Here is a 23672-nt window from a genome sequence, read left to right on the forward strand (position 1 = left end):
CGGGAAATAAATTTATTATAAATGTGATAAAAAAACTGGTATGGGTAACCTGTTCTCCCCATTTTGTGGCCCATGTGTTTGTTATCCCTGCCCCAACCCCATTCCAGTGGTGTTTCGCATTGTCGACCTTAAAGCAGCGACAATTACAAGTGCAGTGGACCTTGGATCATCGAGACTGGAACGTATGGTGAAAACGTGTCGGCAGGCTGAATGAATTATAAAGTTGGTGGCCACACCCCCCCCCCCCCCACCCAACCCCCCCCCCCATGGAATATACCACCACTTAGGCCGACGGCTCTTCGAAATACACACCACGCCGCCGTTACGGGCCATTGGGGCCATTCTTATGGTATAGGGGACGTTCACGTGGTCTTTCATGCGACTTGTGGTATAATCTTAGGCAGTGGTGGATACGTAACCTTTATTGCATCCTTCACGCTTAACGTCTTTCCAGTGGAGATAACATCATCCAGGAGGATAACTGTCTGCGTCAATTGTTAAAATTATGCTGCAGTGATATGATGAAATAGTGATCGAACGATTAAGTGTTGGCCACAAAACATGCTTACGAGTATCCAGTGGAATTCTCAGGGCTGGCTTCTTGACAACACATCACTGGCCCGTAATTTACGGAAATTGCGTGTGGACACTTCCCAGAACCTAGCAAGGGTTTCTTGAATCCATATGACGCTGAATACTGCGTTACGAATTGGGACCGATTCTGTACTAACAAGCTTCATTTTTTTGTGTTGACAGTATATAAAGCGTGATTCTTATTAACGTTTAAAAACCTCCGGAGCTACTTAGATGACACTGAGACTGGTTACTTAATATAAGATACATTGGGTTGAAATTGTAGGGAAATACCCCAAAAGTGGACGACAAATGCCGAAAATGTGGCGTCACCAGCTGACATACCTCACCAGGCGTGCAGCGGCGGAGCCTGTGGGCTGCCGCACCTGATCAGTAGCGACCAAGTGGAGTGCCCACGTCCGCGCGGCTTTGCGTCCACGTGCGCGGCTTCACCGCGTAAAGCTCTGGGTTCGAGTCTTACGTCTGGAAGGCAGCATTTTTTTCATTGCTTTAGACTGTTCTGAATTTACACTCACGTACGATTTGTTATTTATTTCTTACCGGTGTCGCTCTCCCCGCTGGTTTATTGCAAAGTACAGTACGTTAAGAAACGTAACATACTGCGCCAGAAGTAGTTGAGGATAAGCTTCCGATTTCCGTAGCTACCAATAAGCAACGTGCGTTGTTTTACCAAATAAAGAACGTAAACAGAAATGCACAAAAACAATAAAAGGGATTAAACGAAATAACACAAAATAACAACACCCTTACTTGGTTAAAGCGAGGGTAATACATTACTGACCATTAAAATCGCTACACCACGAAGATGACTCGCTACAGACGCGAAATTTAACCGACAGCAAGACGATGCTGTGATATGCAAATGATTAGCTTTTCAGAGCATTCACACAAGGTTGGCGCCGGTGGCGACACCTACAACTTGCTGACGTGAGGAAAATTTCCAGCCCATTTCTCATACACAAATAGCAGTTGACCGGCGTTGCCTGGTGAAACGTTGTTTGATGCTTCGTTTAAGGAGGAGAAAGGCGTACCATCACGTTTCCGACTTTGATAAAGGTCGGATTGTAGCCTATCGCGACTGCGGTTTATCGTATCGCGACATTTCTGCTTGTGTTGGTCGACATCCAATGGCTGTTAGCAGAATATGGAATTTGTGGGTTCAGGAGGATAATACGGAACGCTATGCTCGATCCCTACGGCCTCGTATCACTAGCGGTCGAGATGACAGGCATCTTATCCGTATGGCTATAACGGATCGTGCAGCCACGTCTCGATCCCTGACTCAACAGATAGGGACGTTTGCAAGACAACAACCATATGCACGAACAGTTCGGGACATTTGCAGCAGCATGGACTATCAGCTCGGAGACCATGGCTGCGGTTACCTTTGTCGCTGCGTCACAGACAGGAGCGCCTGCGATGGTGTACTCAACGACGAAGCTGGGTGCACGAATTGCAAAAACGTCGTTATTTCGCTTCAATCCAGGTTCTATTTACAGCATCATGACGATCGCATCCGCGTTTGGCGACATCGCGGAGAACGCACATTGGAAGCATGTATTCGTCATCGCCATATTGGCTATCACCCTGCGTGGTGTGGGGTGCCATGGGTTACACGTCTCGATCACTTCTTGTTCGCATTGACGTCACTTTGAATAGTGAACGTTACATTTCAGATGTGTTACGACCGGTGGCTCTACCCTTCATTCGATCCCTGTGAAACCCTACATTTCAGCAGGATAATGCACGACCGCCTGTTGCAGGTCCTGTACGGGCCTTTGTGGATAGAGAAAAAGTTCGACTGCTGCCCTGGCCAGCATATTCTCCAGATCTCTCACCAATTGAAAACGTCTGGTCAATGGTGGTCGAGCAACTGGCTCGTCACAATACGCCAGTCACTACTCCTGATGAACTGTGGTATCGTGTTGAAGCTACATGAGCATCTGTACCTGTACACGTCATCGAAGCTCTGACTCAATGCCCAGGCGTATCAAGGCCGTTATTACGGCCAGAGGTGGTTATTGTGGGTACTGATTTCTCAGGATCTATGCACCCAAATTGCGTGAAAACGTAATCACATTTCAGTTCTAGTATAATATATTTGTCCAATGAATACCCGTTTATCATCTGTATTTCTTCTTGGTGTAGCAATTTAAATGACCAGTTGTGTAATTTCGTAACTTCTACGTTTACATGACATAAGATTTACAAAAGGTGTTCGACATTGACAGCGTATGCTCGAATGCAAGTATTTGCATGGCTCGATCATCGATTCACGTTCAAGTCCAGTCGCAGCACGTGCGGTGAAATACGCCACCCGCTGACACCAGGTGATCAAGATTTCTCATCCATTTTTGGGGTATTTCCACATATTTGTGACCCCATCTGTCTAACATTACACTGCTTGTCTCAGCGTCATCGACGTCTCTCCGTAGGTTCTTAAGCGTTAATATGAATCACCCTCTGAAAGGTGCTGCTTCAGTGATGTAAGCGCCTCCTGTATGTGGTAAGGACATCTGTAGACTTAGACGACACCACAAGTCTCGACAACTTTTAATATACAGTCTGACACAGGTCTCACCACCGCTTTCAGTACTGTCACCTGTCTTCTGCAGCTGCAGAGTGGGTCGCACAGTGGGGCCACCTCCCGAGAGACCAGCATCGCAGGCGGGCGGGTACGCCGCAGGACAGAGCGCCGGGCTCTGCCCTTAATCGCAGTCGGCTAGGGCGACAGCGGCGCTGACGACGCGGGACAGGCGGGGGCAGGTCGGGGGCGGGCTGGGGGCAGGCTGCCGCGGGCGGGGGGCGCGGGGGTGCGCGCGCTCGATATTCCGGCCGCGTCGCCGCCTCTGGCCCGAGACTGATGAAAGTTGGCCGCCCTGACAGATTTCTGTTGCGGCCCCGTCTGGTGAGGGAATGAGCGGGAAGCGGGGCCAGGCAAAAACCAGAGCGGAAGGAGGCGGAGGGCCAAGTCTGGAGGAGGCGGCGGCGAGTGGGGGCGTAACGCGCGCTGAGCGGCGACTGCCAGGCGGCTGCCGGCAGGGGGAGGGAGCGAGGCTCCGGGTGACGGCTTTATGCAGTCGGCAGCGGTGCCCTACTCGCTCTACGTGCAAACGAATAAGGAACTCTGCCTTTTCTGGCCACTAGCCACATGCGCGAAGCCAACCTGGGGTTGCAGCGCCAAAAATATGGCGAGCTACACACGTCAAATTAGGTGCAATACATGATCGGTTAAAAAATGACCAGCATTCATCTGGGCCATACTATGTAGTTAGTAGCAAGACCGTACTGACGGACATACGAGGGCGTGCGTGAAAACTAACAAACTTTTAAATAAAACAAACTTTATTAAGACTACTCATAATTATTCCTCAGTTCCACATACTTATTTCCCAGCATGGTCATCCTGGCGATGAAGGAAGGTCTCCCAGAGAGAGACAAGTTTGGTGATGCTTCCTCTGTAGAATACTCGCCCTTTCTGCCGGAGCCACAATCTCACTTCTGCTTGCACCGCTTCGTCACTATCAGAGTGAAGCCCTTGACGGTTTTCTTTAAACTTTGGCAATAGTTGAAAATCGAATCGGGCCAAGTTGGGGCTGCATGGTGGACGATCGATGACAGTAAAACCAAGGCGTAGGGTTGTTACAGGCGTCGCAATCCTGTTTGCTAACTCGCATTCTCATACTGAAAGATAAGGTGCTCAACGTGTGGACGAACACTCCGAAGTCGAAAATCGTTTACAGCACTGCATTTATCATGCACCGTCAGTGTTACGTTACAGACCGCCAGTTTACACGCTATAATAGGGAGCGGCACATGAAGAATGAAGATGCAGGATGTTAGTTGTGTTATTTTTTATCGAGGCGGCCGATGTGGCCGAACGGTTCTAGGCGCTACAATCTGGAACTTCGCGACCGGTACTGTCGCAGTTTCGAATCCGGCCTCTGGCATGGATGTGTGTGATGGCCTTAGGTTTGTTAGTTTTAAGTAGTTCTAAGATCTAGGAGACTGATTACCTCAGATGGTAAGTCCCATAGTGCTCAGAGCCATTTGAACCATTTTTTTTAAATTTAAAAAGCCTTAAGAGCTTGTTCATTAAAATTCTGAGGCCCTACCTATCACCTGGCCTTCGTATTACACATCAGGTTTCTTATCGAGAATTGGCATTTGATTTTTGTTTACTTGGAGAAGCTCCTCTGTGGTCTCGTGAAAGAAAGAGAAAAGTTCACTAAAACCAGTCAGAATTCAACAATGGCTGATTTGTGACCTACAAAGCCTCTGGTTCATCCTTCTGCGATACTGTTACTGCTGTTGGTTGGAATTCCACCCCTGTATTTGGACATGAAATCGATGGATTCAGGAAGGCCATACTTATTGCCACATAGGGTATCAACTGTCAAACCCGACTAGCAACTGAGGTCACAGATATACAACAATCACCCAAAATAGTATGCTCTCTGCGAGACTTGTGTTCGCTAAGTTATATAGTGTGTATCTGAGACGCTACTGCTTCTATCACTGGTGGCCTACAGGGGTAGAAAACTTCCCATAAGATCACACGAATTAAAGGACAGCGAGGTCATGCTAGAGATAACAACTTATCTAATGAAACTATCGGAGGTGGCCCAGTTAAGCATGAAATTATTGCTACTGCATCTCACGTGTAATGATAATGGGCTTCATCAAATTATGAAGATGAGTATCGCTATGACAGTCTGATGTATTGCTAAAAGACAGCGAGAACGTTTTATCCACTGTATCAAGGAGAGAGTCAATTATTAAGCGAACAACGGATGGAAAACAGGTACAATAGCCCTTGCACAGGTGGGTGGATACATGATAGAAACGATATAAAACTGTGTTGCGAATGTGGCCAGTGACCTGCGGAAAAAGTTCATGAGCTCAAGAACGTTGCTAGGGAATCATGAAAAACCGCCAGATCACTCGTCTAAACGCTTAGTGGATACAGTTAGATGGTAATGAAAATTAGGTCAGTAAAACTTCACACTCACCTTGTCTCAGTGGAAGCAAATATAGCCCACGGTAACCACTCTAACGACGTATGAGAGCAGATGACACCTACAGTAGTGGATAGGAATTTTAACTTCGGCCTTGACATGTGGCCTCTGCCCAGAGTTGATCTAGCTCTGCAGCTCATAAGATCGCCCATATGGCCCAAAGCCCTTACGAGAGATCACATCTGGAGAAAATGTGTTCTTACTCCCCTATATAAAATTTAACTGGTTCTACCAGCAAATTGAAACAGACGATGTGAGGTCCGACCAACAACAGTTTAATAAACATGCTAAACCATTCCCTACTAGTAGGGATGGTGTTGTGGTTCACAACGAAGAATGTATCTCATTTGGCACAGGGAAGAAAGATTGAAAATTTCTCTCACTACCTAGTAGATTTCTAGTTACAGCGAATGGGAAGGTGTTCACGTACACATGCATAGGAATTCTTCTCCGCTACTAAAATAATTGATATGAGCGATTCATAGACTGTCTCGCAAAACTCTGCACTAGCTTTCCAACTTTCCTCCGTTGGGCCTAATGGCTGGACCCATGCTTGTACCTCTTGTTCTTTCCTGTCCTTTAGATCTTTATCTTTACTAAAAGCTTCACATATAGATGCTTTGAGAGGCTGGTCACCCTTCCTATTCAGCCCCACTGCGCTAGGTCGGCAGACCACTCTACCCTGTATTAGAGTCTCGCTTTCAGCAGAACATCTACATAACGCATGTACTTCCACCTACCGACTCTTAACCCTCGTGCACATTCTAAAAGCCCCAAGGCTGGTGTAATAAAAGACTCATTCAACTGTGCTACAAGGAAAGGACATGCAGTTAATTACAATTGCGATTATTCTTAGTTATTATTGCTTACAGATGTTATGTAGCATTAGTGATTTTGTTTGACCAGCTAGTGGAATGTGCACATTGGATTATTAAACAGGTTCTTTCACAAATTTTGGAAAAGCATCCACGTAAAAAAAAACAGACTGAAGGACTCCTTGTGGCCATCTTAAGTAGCACAGACGAGTGGTACATCATTCCAATAACGTTAGGGCCCGTAAATGGAAAAATTCTACTGATGTAGGCAACCTTTACAAAGTGCAGTAACGAGCATCTCAGAAGTTGCGAAGATAATTTGCATGTTAGTGTCATGAGAAACTATGGTAAAAGATAGTTCAAATGGCTCTGAGAACTATGGGACTCAACATCTATGGACATGGATGTGGCAGCTTTCCCTGAAAGATGTAACATAACATTTTTAACAATGTAATATGGAAACCTGATTCACAAGTCAAATCATATCACTGTCTCCGTTATCTGTGGTGCAGAGGAGTCTTGTAATTCCCATTCCTTTGGGGTTTTTATCAGGTTTGCGAAAGTGAATAGTCACCAGGGAGAACCAGCATGTAAGCGTCCGGTTCTCCAGAGTGGAGTCATATTAAGGACTGATGTTCAGCTTCCCTAAGGTCAGTGGCAGCTGCAGCGCTTTAATTAGTGCCGCTAGTTTGCTTCTCACTTTCACAAACTTATGGGGCGAGATGTTGTTGTGGTCTTCAGTTCGAAGACTGGTTTGATGCAGCTCACCCTGCTACTCTATGCTGTGCAAGCTTCTTCATCTCACAGTACCTTCTGCAACCTACATCCTTCTGAATCTGTTTAGTGTGTTCATCTCTTGGTCTCCCTCTACGATTTTTACCCCCCGCGCCGCCCTTCAGTACTAAATTGGTGATCCCTCCATGTCTCAAAACATGTCCTACCAACCGATCTCTTCTTATAGTAAAGTTGTGCCACTAATTTCTCTTCTCCACAATTCTATTCAATACCTCCGCATTAGTTTTGTGATCTACTAATCTAATCTTCAGCATTCTTCGGCAGCACCACATTTCGAAAGCTTCTATTCTCTTCTTGTCCAAACTATTTATCGTCCATGTTTCACTTCCATACATAGCTAAACTCCATACAAATAATTTCAGAAAAGACTTCCTGACACTTAAATCTATACTCGATGTTAACAAATTTATCTTCTTCAGAAACGCTTTTCTTGCCATTGCCAGTCTACATTTTATATCCTCTGTACTTCGACCATCATCAGTTATTTTGCTCCCCAAATAGCAAAACTCATTTACTACTTTAAGTCTCTCATTTCCTAATCTAATTCCCGCAGCATCACCCAATTTAATTTGACTACATTCCATTAACATTGTTTTGCTATCTTACCCCTAGTGATATACGCCTCTATATCCTTACATCGACATAATGTCGCAAAAACAAGTAAGTTTATCAGTAAAGTCACACTTTTCGAACGAGTCATCTACTTCACAGTAATATGTTTCAGTCTGAAAATATGCCAGATGGTAGCGAGGATTCCTCATACAGATCCCTCATAATTTCTCGCCAGTGTAACAGAATAGTGGTGATCTTATAGTTTACGAAAGCAGTAAGATTATGCATAAGGTATTTACGTTTGTTTATTTGAGGATATGTTTTGCTTTACATCTGATGGAGAATTGCATCACTGCTGTATGTCAAGTAGACGGTGAACTAGACTGAATATAAACTGACGATGTTTTTGCGTCTGATGTCGTGCATCTAACGACAGGATTGCTGCACCAAAGAACTTGGCTTACTTCTATAGCTACGATGCACATTACTGCAAAGAATCTTGTTTCAGAATAGATCGTAATGGAAGCTATACATTTGCCTCTTAATAAATGGTGGTAACGACCGATGGAAGTCTTTTCCATTTTTATTGAAGCTTGGCTGTTCTCTATGATAAACTAAGTACGCTGTCTATAACCACACAGGAAATACAGAAGTGGTATTTTTAAATTGTTTTGTATTGTTTGTATTATTTAAATACGCGAGAGTCTTAGCATTAGATACAAACAGCACATTGATCTGCTCACGTTAAGCAACTTATTTAAATCAAATTTTGCTCCTCACACAGCTCAACATGGACATACAAGAAGAGCACTGTAAAAAACTCTGAAATACATTTTGCTAGGAGACTCGTAGTACAGAGAAATTGGAGGAAGAATCAGACGCAAGCAGGCACGGGCACAACATTCATGACAGCATCCAGAATGATCAAGTAGAGTTAGGAAACCAAATGTGCCTACAAAATTTCATCCAATTTGTTCAATGTTTTGTTGATAGAGGGAATATACATGCTGCCATAGTTAGTTGGACTATCTGAAACAATAAACAAACATTACTGAAAGAAACTAAATGTACGAAATATTCATTGCACTTGACACAAGCTTTAAAAGTCGAATATGTAGGTCCCATCACGATATAGGTTCAAAGCAAAAAACTTTCTAGTAAAGTACGCCATACCTATAGACGTATTCCGTTTTCGTACCTCCTTCTTTATTGGTACAGCCAATAAAATCACTAGCTGACGTGAGATCAAAATTTAACACTGGTCTGCCACTTTACGTTTAGTCTTTCTCATGTTCAGCGTGTAGCATATCACTGATGCAGTTCCCTATCCTGTAATGTATAAAGTAAAACTTGGGACGAAGTAAATAAAAGGTAAACACATTTTATATAAAACTAAAGCTGTGAAACAAGAAAATCATACTTATTCCGTTACATCACAGGATATAAATTGTCGTTTCTTGTTACCAATATTAGTTTATTTCCAACAATAAGCAGGTTTCACTCGGTTAATACTCGGCAGAAATCAAACCTCCATTTGGATCGGACTTCCTTAACTCTTGCGCAGAAAGGTGTGCAGTATACTGCTGCACCCATTTTCAATAAACTGCCACACGAATTCAAAAATCTCAGCAGTAATCTACGCTCTTTCAAATCGAAACTGAAGAGTTTCCTCATGGGTCACCCCTTCCATTCTGTCGAGGAGTTCCTTGAAAAATTAAGCTGATTCTCATTGTATTGCTGAAAGCGTTTGCTTAAACTTATGGACTGATTTTCTTTCAGGTTCATGAACATTTATTTTTATCTGTTATTACTTTTATGTTGTAAGTTCATGTACTCACACGTTCCATGACCTTGGAGATTTGCTCCACAATTAGGTCCTACGGAACTTGACATGTAAATAAAATAAAATAAAAAATCTGAAATCAGAACGAAAAATTGTTGCCGCTATCTGATGACGGCCACGAGCTTGATCATTACAAAAATAACTAAAAGAGGTAAAATAAAATAGATAAAAAAGAGTAAGTGAACTAGTTGCAGTTTTTTCGTCAGTAATAAATAAGCTATTATCTAGCTAAGAAGTAGGATAAAGATGGAAAACAAATTGTCAGTTTCTATGGATGGTAAGGCAGTATATTCCACGAAACGACCGCTACTTGTGTGCGGGTTGTAAGCAGAGATTTAGCGTCGTAAGAATCGGGAAACGTTCTGTGTGGCCGGTGCGGGCAGTGCCCCTGCATCATCGGCAGCCCGCGCTGCTCAGTATTCCGGCGGGTGGCCGCCCAGGCGGCGCTGGCGGCGGCTCGTGAATAACAAGTGCCGGCTGCGGGCCGGCCGGCCGCGCCACCCCGCGGCACCTCTGCCTAATTATTGTCGCCAACAGGGCGGCGCTGGAGCGCCGTCGCCGTCGCCGGCGCCGCCTTGCTTACGGCCGCTGCATTCACGATGGCGCCGTCCTAGGCCTGCGGTAGTTCGTGCCGGCCGGGATCTCCCTGCACGACTAATGGAATCTATTGTTCCGGCTTCTTTCTCTCCGGCCCGAGCCACGCGGCAGAGTGGGTAACCGTACTCTTTTGTTGGATGTAAGGGTCGAGGGTGCGAACAACAACGGCCGAGCGACAACGAAATAAAGTTTCGCTACGTCCCACCGTCCCTATTCAACGGGATCAGGGTACCAAATTAAAGCACATGCCCCCTTTTGTATCGAAAGATTTACTTCACTGAAGAGTGAGTGTTGTCGCAGCCACCTAGCTCCTCTTCGGTGCGAAATAACCGTGAGGACTGACGCAGAACTAACCGCTCCGTTAGTGGAAATGAATGGAGGTGAATTTAAAAAAAACTGCGGCGTTTCTGCAATACTGACAGAAATAGAAAGTGTCGCTCCATAAAGCACCAATACTTTATTTATCAAATATATCGGTAGTTTTCATAGTTCGACTTGTAACACCATAGCTCTAAACCTCTATTGATTTATTTTGCCTTTTGTGTTATTTAATGTTACATTGTTGAGTTTCTGTAAATGTGTTTGATTGAATCGATAACACAAAATTGTATACTCCTTTCTTTGTAAAAACTTTTATGTCTTTTAGAGTGTAGGAACAATGTGAGAAAATTATATGTTTTTCCTTTGTCATATAACCTCTTTGGTTATCTTAAAATTAAATGATTTTATTTAAATAATTTTTTGTAGAACTACCAATATGTGAAAATGTTCTGTTTTATTTAAAAGTTTGTTTGCTGTTATGTAAGCTGCTGACCTGCACTTAGGGTTCTTAATTTGGTCGTATGTAAAAAGTTATGTGGTTCCCCTCGGGAACGGAACTGTGTAGCGCGCGCAAATTGTGGTTGGCCTAGGTAAAAAAGGTGGAACCAAGAGTCAGTCGGGGACGAGCTACCAAACTATCAACTGCTCATGTAAAAGTTGTGTATTGTGCTGGTACCGAGAGAGGCTTTTTCTGACGCTTTCCAATGCCTCGAATGGATGGATAAAGAGCTGGAACTATTCTGGAATTGGAATCTATCATCGCCTCCAAGAAATGACAGAGTCGAGCAATTCTACCTGCAAATCCACCTACCAACATGCAATCGCCACCACATTGCGCAATCACTGAAAAGGAAGCAAGGAATAGTAGAAATGTTTGGTGAAGGATCAGATAATTGGATGTTTTAGTGCACACAAATATAAGGTAACTCATACTCGAAATCTTTTACCTACCTTGATATTTTATCCCTAGTCACCGATCTCTCAAGTTCCTCTCCGTTTGAACTGAATTGCTTACTGAGTGTCCATATTGTGAAAATAGGAAAGCCCAGAGTTTTACTAATTAATGCCACTTGAACATAGTAAAAAGTAAGTTAAAGTTTGGGTAACAGAACTGAGTAATATAGTAAATGATGCTTGCTGAAAATATTTTTTCAATTAAAACTGCTTATCAATATTTTGTTGCCAACTTATAAAGTGAATGTTCTCAAAACTGTGGCTTATAGAGTTTTGCAAATCAAATGATTAGAGGCAGTCTGTTGAAAATCACCCAGAGGTGAGTTATTCTCTTATAACCACATCAAGTTGTGTTCTACTGCAGTAAACGTGAAGAACTATTACTGTTGAAAGTTATATGTTCATACATGTCAAGGGCTTGTTTCTTTAGTGTATTGAAAGTGTGTTTAGTTTACTACTCTACAGTGGTCAAGGTTAAGGCCATCTACATTGAAAGCAGTTGAAATGCACAAAATTACTTAAATATAGAAAGCTGCAACTACTCTTGCTATTCACGTGAAATTATGTACAATACTGGGTCCCTCTTGTGCATTAAAGGTGCATATTAATGGTGTAGCAGGATTAACAGTTTGTCTATTGTGGTCATGCTACATAAAGATTAATAGAAAGACCACCATCTATGAAAACAATAATTTCTTTATTCAAAAGACAGTAAGAAATAATCTGTTAATGAAATCCATTTAATTGTCATTCTAAGTAGAAAGGTGTTTAGTCGTGAGAGACTTCATTTATGCACAGTAACTAAACTTGCTGTGGACCATATCCACATTTCATCTCAGATAGGAATTTGTTTGAAAAGTAATATTAAACGTATGTCCAGTTTACGATTTTACAGTGAATATTAATAGTAATGTTATTGAGACCATTCAGTTTGATCAAGCCTTGAAGGCAAAAGTATATGTCATTTTCTGTTACCATTATGCAAATAGCCATGTTCTCTTATAATTGTTAGCACTTTCTTTAAAGTGAACAAATGGAGGTGCCAGAGTTCACTTCACTCTCGTGTGACAAAGTATAGGCTGTGACTGCCCATTGTAGTTACTTATTTTCAGTTTCTTGAATAAGAGTGTTACTCATTCTTAGGCAGGCGACCGTTGTTATTATCATGTGGACACTGTGGATAGGAAAATTATTGTTTGTTACTGTCTAAATATTTATGTACCTCCGTTAGGTACATCACTGTCAACATAACAAAAATCCTTTCAGAGGATAACACTGCTCTGCTTCTTTATATTATAATTGCTTGAATAAAAATAATTTCACTATAGCAAATGCCTGCAGCTTTGAGGTTATAGTATAACAGTAGCGGACGGTATTGTTATTCGTGGGTTTTCCGTGACAAAACTATTTTCTCTGTTGGGGCATAGTACGTGATATACCAGATTTGGTATTAGATTGCACAAGCTACGTAAAATCTGGTTGCAGTGCTATAAACTGATATTAAATGATAAAACTTCCATTCGTAGCAGATGTCCAGACGTCCATCAACGACATCCATGAAAGGACTGGTTGCTCGCTGCATACACGAAAACACTTTTATTCACTGTGGCATGGAAGGAGAACACTTCCACAAGGAATTACATTGAGGTGACGAAGGTCAACAGACGGTGGTATGAACGTATACAGATGGCGACATTATTGTGTACACAAGGTGTAAAAGGCAGTACACTGACTGAGCTGTCATTTATATTCAGGTGATTCCTGTGAAAAGGTTTCCAACGTGATTATGGCCGCACGAGAGGAACTAACAGACTTTGAACGCGGAATCGTAGCTGGAGCTGGACGAACGTGACGTTCCATTTCGGAAGTGGTGAGGGAATTCAGTATTCCGAGCTCCACTGTGTCAAGAATGTGTCGAGAGCACCAAATTTTCGGCATTGCCTCTCACCATGGGCAACTTAGTGGTCGATGTCCTGCGTGAAGCAATCGCAGAAATCAATGCGGGACGTACGATGAAGGTACAGCGCGGTAAAATTTGTTATTAATGGGTTCTGGCAGCAGATAAACGACGCAAGTGCGTTTGCTAACAGAAAACGCGTGAAGGGCCTCTCCTGTGCTCGTAACCATATCGATTGGACAAAAACCGAGGTCAGGTGACTTGATTCCTGATTTTAGTTGCTAAGAGCTGATGGGAGGGTTCGTGCGTGAAACAAACCCCACTAATCCATGGACCCAACTTGTGAGCAAGACACTGTGGAAGCTGGTAGTGGCTCCATAACAGAGGGTTTACATGGAGTGCACTGGGTCCTCTGTTCCAACTGAACCGATCATTGACTGGGCTGTGTTCGGCTACTTGGACACCTTTTGCACCCATCCATAGACGCCATATTCCCAAAGCATGGAGGAATTTTGACAGATGACAAATGCCCATGTCACGGGGCCAAATTTGTTCGCGATTGAATTGAAGAACATTCTGGACAACTTGAACGAATAATTTAGCCCCCCGAATCGCCCACTAATGCCATAGAATATTTATTGGGCTTATCGAGAGTTTCATTGGTGCACAAATCCCTGCACCAACAATACTTTATCAACTTTATCAATTATTATGGAGAGCTTTGGGGGTCAAATGACTTAGTATTTCTATAAGGAACTTCCATAGACTTTTTGAGTCAATTCTACGTCGAGTTTCTGCTCCATGCCAGGCAAAGGACGTCCAGTACAGTATTGGGAGGCATCCCAGGACTTTTCTGACATGAGTGCATATTCTGAAGCAGATACTGTATCAGTTTATGAATAATGCTGATAATGCTGGCTGGATTCTGGAGTGAAAGCATATATCTTCTAATTACATCCGTCACGTTGCTTATGGGAGACAAATCAGTGGATCTGGCAGGCCACCCAAGAATTTGTATGTTTCCCACGGTGTATGTGGATTGAAATGCGCTGTGGATTCTTGCCTTATATTCGTCTAACATGGCATTTGATACCCTGGACAGCCGCGCGGGGTAGCCATGTGGCCTAGGGCGGCTTGCCACGATTCGCGCGGCTCCCTCCGTCGGAGGTTTCAGTCCTGCCTCGGGCATGAGTGTGTGTGTTGTCCTTAGCGTAAGTTGGAGTAGGTAGTGAGTAAGCCTAGGGACCGATGGCCACACCAGTTTGGTCCTACAGGAACTTACAAGAAATTTCCAAAGTAACCTGGACATGAAGCATGTGACAACATTTTTTACCGTTACTGCTATATACTGAGACACATTCAGCCTCTCTTCAACACCTACCGAGTCAGATCACATCCGAAAGTTCAAGACACACGGAAAATCAGTGCTTCCTGTGACTTTTCATAGGGACATCCACGTACACGTTGGCGTAAATTTGATCGGGGTGAAACTCTTCGTTGAACACCAGAAATGACACTGATTGTCCAAGTTACTTCTGACTCTATACCACGCAAGCATCCGTGGTCATTGGTGTGGAGTCAGCGGTAAACGACGCATGACATCCTTATATCACAACCTAGCTTCTAGGAATCTTTTTCTGGCTGTTCGTGGTGATACTCTGACTGTGGTTTCAGCCGTCATGCGTCTGATGCAGGAGCCAGTGAAAAACTCCCATGTTACTTTCGTAGTTGAGTCCTTGTGCAACGTTGTGCTGTAGTTCTGCGACTCTCTCTCGACCATTCGCTCTGCTCTGCAGTCTATGCGATCTGATATCCATCACGTCAATGATTCGATCTTCTTCCAGGTCCAAAACGTGACGGCACGCAGCACGAGGCCGCATTCTGGACGTTCTGTGTTGTTATCTCTACCTGAAAAGTTTCGATCGTCCTGCAGTGAACCACACTTCACTCTGGTAGCTGTGCTGTTGTCCTGAGGCTATCTCCTCACTATTATTTCAGCAATATACTCTATAAATTCCCCACTCTATCAAAAAAACAATGTTTTCAATGATGTGTGATTGTTGTTGCTGAGCGGTAGCGCAGGGGGTGGCAGTGTGGCCTGCCACCGGCAGAGTCGCGTGAGCCTCTCAGTCGGTTTGAGAATACGAACCGGCCGGCAAAGTTCGGTTGATGTTGGTATAAGAAGTACATTTATAATTGTGAATCCAGGACGTGAAAGTAACTAGAATGTTACGAAATCACTTGCAGTAGCAAAATTCAATACTGACCAATTCATTATTTAACGGCAACTACAAAGATGATGCCGCCTCTCTCGACACTGTTGTTGTTGTGGTCTTTAGTCCTGAGACTGGTTTGATGCAGCTCTCCATGCTTCTCTATCCTGTGCAAGCTTCTTCATCTCACAGTACCTACTGCAGCCTACATCCTTCTGAATCTGCTTAGTGTATCCATCTCTTGGTCTCCCTCTACGATTTTTACCCTCCACGCTGCCCTTCAGTACTAAATTGGTGATCCCTTGATGCCTCAGAACATGTCCTACAAGCCGATCCCTTCTTCTAATCAAGTTGTGCCACAAATTCCCCTTCTCCCCAATTCTATTCAATACCTCCTCATTAGTTATGCGATCTACCCATCTAATCTTCTGCATTCATCTGTAGCACCACATTTCAAAAGCTTCTATTCTCTTCTTGTCTAAAACTATTTATCGTCCATGTTTCACTTCCATACATGGCTACACTCCATACAAATACTTTCAGAAACGACTTCCTGACACTTAAATCAATATTCGATGTTAACAAATTTCTCTTCTTCAGAAACGCTTTCATTGCCATTGCAGGTCTACATTTTATATCCTCTCTACTTCTACCATCATCAGTTATTTTGCTCCCCATATAGCAAAACTCCTTTACTACAGTAAGTGTCTCATTTCCTAATCTAATTCCCTCAGCATCACCCGATTTAATTTGACTACATTCCATTATCCTCGTTTTGCTTTTGTTAAAGTTCATCTTATATCCTCCTTTCAAGACACTATCCATTCCGTTCAACTGCTCTTCCAAGTCCTTTGCCGTCTCTGACAGTATTACAATGTCATCGGCGAACCTCAAAGTTTTTACTTCGTCTCCATGAATTTTAATACCTACTCCAAATTTTTCTTTTGTTTCCTTTACTGCCTGCTCAATATACAGATTGAATAGCTTTGGGGAGAGGCTACAACCCTGTCTCGCTTCCAAACCACTGCTTCCCTTTCATGTCCCTCGACTCCAATAAGTACCATCTGGTTTCTGTACAAATTGTAAATAGCCTTTCGCTCCCTGTATTTTACCCCTGCCACCTTTAGAATTTGAAAGAGAGTATTCCAGTCAACGTTGTCAAAAGCTTTCTCTAAGTCTACAAATGCTAGAAACGTAGGTTTGCCTTTCCTTAATCTTTCTTCTAAGATAAGTCGTAGGGTCAGTACTGCCTCATGTGTTCCAACATTTCTACGGAATCAAAACTGATCTTCCCTGAGGTCGGCTTCTACCAGTTTTTCCGTTTGTCTGTAAAGAATTCGCATTAGTATTTTGTAGCTGGGGATTATTAAACTGATAGTTCGGTAATTTTTACATCTGTCAACACCTGCTTTCTTTGTGATCTGAATTATTATATTCTTCTTGAAGTCTGAGGATATTTCGTGTGTGTCGTAAATCTTGCTTATGAAATGGTAGTGTTTTGTCAGGACTGGCTCTCCCAAGGCTGTCAGTAGTTCTAATTTAATGTTGTCTACTACCGGAGCCTTGTTTCGACTTAGGTCTTTCAGTGCTCTGTGAAACTCTTCACGCAGTATCATATTGTATAGAACCTCTATATACTCCTTCCATCTTTCTGCTTTCCCTTCTTTGCTTAGAACTGTGTTTCCATCTGAGCTCTTGGTATTCATGCAAGTGGTTATCTGTTCTCCAAAGTTCTCTTTAATTTTTCTGTAAGCAGTATCTATCTTACACCTCGTGAGATAAGCCTCTACATCCTTACATTTGTCCTCTAGCCATCCCTGCTTAGCCATTTTGCTCTTCCTGTCGATGTCATTTTTGAGACGTTTGTATTCCTTTTTGCCTGCTTCCTTTTCTGCATTTTTATATTTTCTCCTTTCATCAATTAAATTCAATATTTCTTCTGTTACCCAAGGATTTCTACTAGCCCTTGTCTTTTTACCTACTTGATCATCTGCTGCCTTCACTATTTGATTCCTCAAAGCTACCCATTTTTCTTCTACTGTATTTCTTTCCCCCATTCCTCTCGACACTATTAATTAAAAAACAACTGTAATTCAATGACTGATAATCTCCAGAAGCGAATAATGACAGGTACTATGAATAACATTAATTGTTATGAAGTAACGAACTGTGTTACGTACTGCCGAAAGCACGACGCAGCATGTGCTTCTGAACATTCACAAGTAATTAAATTTCAGTATGGCACTATACGATATTGATCTCGCTACACTGAAGCTCTCACGTGAAATAAAGCGGCGCAAGTAGTTACGTAGGAAAAAGATATAGTAGCAACAGCAATTGAGATATTCATACCCCATAAATTGCTAAGAGATGGAACGGATCCCCCGTGGTACACAAAAAAGGTCCGAACGCTGTTGCAGAGGCAACGGAAAAAGCATGCGAAGTTTAGAAGAACGCGAAATCCCGAAGATGGGCTAAAATTTACAGACGCGCGAAATTTGGCACGTACCTCGATGCGAGATGCCTTTAATAGGTTCCACAACGAAACATTGTCTCGAAATTTGGTAGAAAATACGAAGAAATTCTGGTCGTATGTAAAGTACACAAGCGGCAAGACACAGTCAATACCTTCGCTGCGCAGTGCCGATGGTACTGTTATCGACGACTGTGCCGCTAAAGCGGAGTTATTGAACGCAGTTTTCCGAAATTCCTTCACCAGGGAAGACGAATGGAATATTCCAGAATTTGAAACACGAACATCTGCTAGCATGAGTTTCTTAGAAGTAGATACCTATGGGGTTGCGAAGCAACTCAAATCGCTTGATACGGGCAAGTCTTCAGGTCCAGATTGTATACCGATTAGGTTCATTTCAGATTACGCTTATACAATAGCTCCCTACTTAGCAATCATATACAACCACTCGCTCACCGATAGATCTGTACCTACAGACTGGAAAATTGCACAGGTCACATCAGTGTTTAAGAAGGGTAGTAGGAGTAATCCTTTGAACTACAGACCTATACCATTGACGTCGGTTAACAGTAGGATTTTGGAGCATATATTGTATTCAAACATTATGAATCACCTCGAAGGGAACGATCTGTTGATACGTAATCAGCATGGTTTCAGATAACATCGTTCTTGTGCAACGTAGCTAGCACTTTATTCACACGAAGTAATGGCCACTATCGACAGAGGGTCCCAAGTTGATTCAGTATTTCTAGATTTCTGGAAAGCTTTGTACACCGTTCCTCACAAGCGACTTCTAATCAAGCTGCGGGCCTATGGGGTATCGTCTCAGTTGTGCGACTGGATTCATGTTTTCCTGTCAGGAAGGTCGCAGTTCTTAGTAATAGACGGCAAATCATAGATTAAAATTGAAGTGATACCAGGTGTTCCCCAGGGAAGCGTCCTGGGACCTCTGCTGTTCCTGATCTATATAAATGACCTGGGTTACAATCTGAGCAGTTCTCTTAGTTGTTCGCAGACGATGCTGTAATTTACCGTCTAGTAAGGTCATCCGAAGACCAGTATCAGTTGCAAAGCGATTTAGAAAAGATTGCTGTATGGTGTGGCTGGTGGCAGTTGACGCTAAATAACGAAAAGTGTGAGGTGATCCACATGAGTTCCAAAAGAAATCCGTTGGAATTCGATTACTCGATAAATAGTAGAATTCTCAAGGCTGTCAATTCTACTAAGTACCTGGGTGTTAAAATTACGAACAACTTCAGTTGAAAAGACCACATAGATAATATTGTGGGGAAGGCGAGTCAAAGGTTGCGTTTCATTGGCAGGACACTTAGAAGATGCAACAAGTCCACTAAAGAGACAGCTTACACTACTCGTTCGTCCTCTATTAGAATAATGCTGCGCGGTGTGGGATCCTTACCAGGTGGGATTGACGGAGGACATCGAAAGGGTGCAAAAAAGGACAACTCGTTTTGTATTATGACGTAATAGGGAAGAGAGTGTGGCAGATATGTTACGCGAGTTGGGATACACGTCATTACAGCAAAGACGTTTTCGTCGCGGCGAAATCTATTTACGAAATTTCAGTCACCAACTTTCTCTTCCGAATGCGAAAATATTTTGTTGAGCCCAGCCTACATAGGTACGAAATATCATCAAAATAAAATAAGAGAAATCAGAGCTCGAACAGAAAGGTTTAGGTGTTCGTTTTTCCCGCGCGCTGTTCTGGAGTGGAATGGTAGAGAGATAGTATGATTGTGGTTCGATGAACCCTCTGCGAAGCAATTAAATGTGACTTGCAGAGTAATCATGTAGATGTAGATGTAGATGGTTACTGGTATAGCGATGATTTGCTTTGGTGAAAGAAATATTGCTTACTTAAAAACCAAAATATTAAACTCCGTCCAAACAGGCCTTGGAAGACCCAATGGTACCGACCGGTCGCCGTGTCATCCTCAGACCACAGGCGTCACTGGATGCTGATATGGAGGGAATGCGGTAAGAACGCCGCTGTCCCCACCGTATGTCAGTTTACGAGACCGGAGCCGCTACTTTTCAATCAAGTAGCTCCTCGGTTTGCCTCACAAGGGCTGAGAGCACCCACAATATTGCTTACTAACAGACGTATAAAAAGTTATCATCAGTCTTAAGACGATTTCGTGGCCTTTATTGTAGTTATCTGCAGTTACAGTTAATTTTAATATGATCACACAAGCATGTTTCATATTCATCTGAAATATAAAAAGAAAAGAAATGTATGTAAATCAAAAATTATTCAAATAGCTCTGAGCATTATGGGACTCAACTTCTCAGGTCGTTAGTCCCCTAGAACTTAGAACTACTTAAACCTTACTAACCTAAGGACATCACACACATCCACGCCCGGGGCAGGATTCGAACCTGTGACGGTAGAGGTTGCACGGTTCGAGACCGTAGCGCCTAGAACCGCTCGGCCACTCCGACCGGCTATGTAAATCACTTAAGAACCAAACACAAGGGCAAGTTACAGTAAATACCACCCACAATACTGATGTAAGTTACTGACATGACTTGTGAGAGATCAACAATATCATCAGTATATTGTTTCATTAATGTCGTATGTATCAGTTCTCCGTTTTCCTTTAATGATGAAAAACGTTTTAAAAGAAACTCCAGTGACTGGTTAGTTATATCTGGAGAAATGAAGCTACTCCCTCCAGAAGCATAGTGATAAGCAAAAGGATTATAACTACTTAAAAATGAGACTGCAGTAACTACGTGAACTGCAGAACAAAAGCTATGCGAGAATAGCGGAAAGGAGGTTATAAGCTATAGCTGACAGTTTACTAGGCGAGTAACATTGTATTTTGTAGTGGTAGGTCCATACAGGGGACAAGGGCAGAAATCTATTTTTTTTTTAATTCATCGGTCGTGTGATTGGTTTGATGTGGGCCGCTACGATATATTACAATTTCTGTCTTCCTCTGAAGTTCTACTCTTTATAGCTCCCTCTAGTACGATGAAAGTTATTCCGTGATGTCTTAACAGGTGTCCTATCATCCTGTACCTTCTTCTTCTCATTGTTTTTCATACATTCATTGCCTCGCCAATTCTGTGGAGAACCTCCCCAAACCTTATGTTATGAGTCCACATAATTTTCAACCGTATCTCAAATGCTCCGCTTCACTTTTTTTTCAGTTTTCCCACGGTCCATGTTTCACTACTATACATTTCTATACGCCAAACATACATTCTCAGACATTTGTCCCTCAAATTGAGGCCCTTTTTTGATATTAGCAGACTTCTCTTGACCAGGACTTCCTTTTTTGCCAGTGCCAGTCTGCTTTTTATATCCTCAATAAACGTTAAAATGGTCTATAGTAGGCTAGAGTGCAACGTCTATTTATCCGTGCCATTAGCTAATTTCGGCTGAGTCACTGTCAAGCTTCTTGGTATCAGATCGTTCTGCTCCTTCTGTTTAATTCGAGGCTGTGGGTCCCCACCACACAAAACTGCATACCCTCCTTGCTCTGTCTGTCATCGGTTATTTTGCTGACTAGGAAGCAGAGTTCCGTAACTTCATCTACTTCGTGATCATCAAACCTGATGTTAAGTTTGTCGCTGTTCACATTTCTCCTACTTGTCATTATTTTCGTCTTTTTCGATTTATGCTCAGTCCAGATCTGCATTCATTACACTGTTCATTCCGTTCAGCAGATCATGTAATTCTTCTTCACTTTCACTGAGGCTACCGTTGCCTTCAGGGAACCTTATAATCGATATTCATCGATATCCGTTCACCTTGAATTTTAATTCCACTCTTTAACCTTTCTTTTATGTATCATTATTTTTTCGACATATAGATTGTGCAGTAGAGGCGAAAGGCTACACACCTTTCTTAGACCCTTTTAAATTTGAGCATTTCGTTCTTTATCCTCCACTATTATTGTTGCCTCTTGGCTCTTGTATACATTGTATATCTGCAGCATTTTCTTATATCTCACTCCTATTATTCTTCGAAATTCCTGCTCCTTGCGCCACTTGACACGGTCGATCCCCTTTTCCAGATCGACAAATCCTGTAAACGTGTCTTCACTTTTCTTTAGTATTGATTCAATCAGCAATCGCCATCACAAATGCCTCTCTGGTTCCTCTACATTTCCTATAGCGAACCTGATCGTCATGTAACACATCCTCAGTTATCTTCACCATTCTTCGGTATATTGTGCTTGTGAGCAACTTGGATGGATGTCCTATTAAGGTTATTGTGCTATAATTCTTGCCTTTTTCGGCTTTTGTAATGTTCGGAATTCTTTGGATGATAATTTCTAGAATGTGAGATGGTATGTCGCCAGGTTCATACAGTCTACACACCCACGTGAATAGTCGATTTATTACCACCTACCCCAATGATTATAGGAATTTTTAGTGAAACAGATAATTGAAAAATGGGGAGGATACAACACGGTAAAAGATTTAACATTCATTGAATTTACTAAGCCACTCGATAATTAAAATAATTCTGATTTGTTCTTCGATCCCAGCTGCAAACTGTTTATGTATTTTTCATTTTCTCATTTCTTTGATGAAATGTTAGAGAGAATTGTGCAACTGTGACTGAAGAATAAATGAAAATTATTTTAAATGGCAAGACAGTTCCTGATCTTCTCGAGATGAATATGTTTATTAATACAATTTTTATGAAAATTGCTGAGGGAAAGAGCATATCCACAGCACCAAGTAAACTATTTAAAACGAACGCATGATTGTAACACAGATTACAGCCACAAACAAAAGATTTAAACATGGGTGCAGCAGCATTTGATGTATACTTTTTAATAGTAATTCAGAAACTGAAGGAGATTTTTAAGCGGGCAATAAGTATGAACATAAATTCCCACTTTAATGGAGTTCTATGGGTAGATGATGCCAAATTGCTGGCGTAGAACGAAGATGGCCAACAAAGGAAAATACATTATTAGGTAAGGTTTGTGAAGACTATCATTTAACGATTTAAGAAAATAACACAAAATCCATGGCTTTTGGGAAAAAATATCCTGTTAGGATAAACATTGTGATCCACAACAAACCAAGACAAACATTTTCACTGTTAACGTTGCGACTTCACATAATAGTACGACGAATAAACACACCGGATATTACGAATGATTGTGAATGTATTTAAAAGAACAGACAGATGTGTAATTAATAAGACGAGAAGGAAACAACATTGAGGGTTTATAAAAGAATGACAGTTCCAATGCTTGATTACAGAAGTGAATCAAGGTTTATAAGATAACAGAGATAAGACTTGTAACAGCAGCAAAGGATTGAACAATAACGGATAGTTCAGAGATTGGGACATTAAGAAAGAACTGAATGTATTTAATACACTCCATAAAATACAATAAAACAAAAGCAACTGGAATGAAAATCTACATAAAATGCGTGGAGAAAGATTACCTCCCGATATAAGAAGATACAAGCCATTTCGAAGAAGAAATCAAAGAAGACACAAAAGGGCTTATGCTTGAAATAAAGAAGATGATGACGATTTTCAATATTCGTTATCAGAGCGTTAGAAGTGATAATAATTTATCAGATTGATTTAGTTAATATGCTCA

Source organism: Schistocerca gregaria, chromosome 6 (assembly GCF_023897955.1).
Source record: "Schistocerca gregaria isolate iqSchGreg1 chromosome 6, iqSchGreg1.2, whole genome shotgun sequence".
Classification (NCBI taxonomy): Eukaryota; Metazoa; Arthropoda; class Insecta; order Orthoptera; family Acrididae; genus Schistocerca; species Schistocerca gregaria.